The sequence below is a fragment of the Equus caballus genome, chromosome 16 (assembly GCF_041296265.1).
Source record: "Equus caballus isolate H_3958 breed thoroughbred chromosome 16, TB-T2T, whole genome shotgun sequence".
Classification (NCBI taxonomy): Eukaryota; Metazoa; Chordata; class Mammalia; order Perissodactyla; family Equidae; genus Equus; species Equus caballus.
In genome coordinates, this window is record NC_091699.1 from 95,323,528 (window position 1) to 95,325,001 (window position 1,474).

Sequence of the window (1,474 nt, forward strand, 5' to 3'; positions counted from 1 at the left end):
GAGCAGCCAGTCCTGCAGGCTGTGGCGTGGGTCTCCTGGGATGTCGTGAGGAAAAGGGTCCGTTTCAGGCCGAGGGCAGCTTGATTCTAGTCCTGATTCCCTGCTGGCTGCTGTCTGCGTGGCTTTCCTGGCAGGGGGAACGCTCCTCTTGGACCTCGTGTCTCTGCCAGGGCCTGACCAAGATCTTTTTTTTTTGTTTTCTTCTAATATTTTCCTTATAGCCTCATTAAATTTCAGTTAAATCATGTAAATCAGTCTTCTTTTCCAAGTGCTGTTTCATGAGGATGGTCTGTGAAACAAACGTGTGGCTAAAATTTCATTGTGCTTCATTAATTCCAGAGTTCATATTTTCACATGGCTACAGAGAGAATATAATTTTAAGGCGGAGATGACGTGTTTATATTTTAGGTTTTGCTGGTGTTTAGAAGTAGTCCCTGTGGTTTTTATGTAGTGGCCCCTATTTCGGGAGCACATCTTCTCTTGTTTCCTGCTTCCCGGTGCTCACAGAATGCAGCTTTTCTGTTGGTTTTAAGCCGTCATTTAGGGAGGCCCTTCCTGGCCCAGGCGCTCGACCTTATGTGTGTTAATTCCCTTGATTCCTAGCCCACCCCATGAGAGGAGGGGCTGTGACTGTCCCTGTGTGTAGACGAGGACACGGCTGAGGCAGAGCCCAAGGTTCTTCAGCCGACAGGAAGGGCACGGCTGGGCCTGGAGCTCGCACGGCCTCCCCCAGAGCCCACTTCTGAAGCACGGTGCACACTCTGCTGCCTGATGAGAGCAGTTATGCCACCTCCTTTGTTGAAGAACGGCGTCCATGATGAGCTGCCCAGGGCACAACTCCAGAGGGCTCCTTTTAGATCGTAGCCCATGGCGTGGGCCTCTGGAACTGAATAATCCCCCAGAGTTGTGTAGGCACTAGTAGCGGCTGCTGAGCCTGTATCGTATTCTTGGACCTACTGCCTGCTCTTTATTTTTCCTCTGTTTGTGTGTGCACATGTACCTGTATGCATAGCCACACACTTGAGTCAGCACACGCAGAGCCGCCCTCATACACACATACACTCTTGTCAGTTCTCATGTATCTTACGGCTGTTTGCAGAAAACTGTCCGGTTTCAAGTACTTCTCACCTATTCTGATGTCCGTGTTAACCCTCTGACTGGGAGAGTTAATGAAAGTGTGAGAATTCTCCATGTTTTATTTTCATATGTTGCTGCTGTTGTTTCTTAGTTCAGAGAGAGACTTTGGATGGGCTTATGCTCCTCCTAGGACCTTGTGCTGGCACCTCTGCGGAATGAATTCAGCTGCCATCTTTAGACCCTGCCTCCCAGGGCTCCAGGCAGCGCTGTGCTCGCCGGCCAGCCTGATCCCCGTTCCTGAGGCTGGCTCTGAGAGCAGCGACAACAGGAGTAGCGTCTGTCTGTCTGTGGCCTAACTTGCGTCTGCAGTCTCATGTGAATGTATTTTTCTCAATAG

The 1,474-nt window shown here is 50.3% G+C and overlaps 1 protein-coding gene across 30 annotated transcripts in view; it reads left to right on the top strand.

Annotated features, from left to right (window-relative positions):
* MED12L (mediator complex subunit 12L) overlaps window positions 1-1,474 on the top strand; it is a 315,678-nt gene that overhangs the window by 310,356 nt on the left and 3,848 nt on the right. The window lies entirely within an intron of this gene.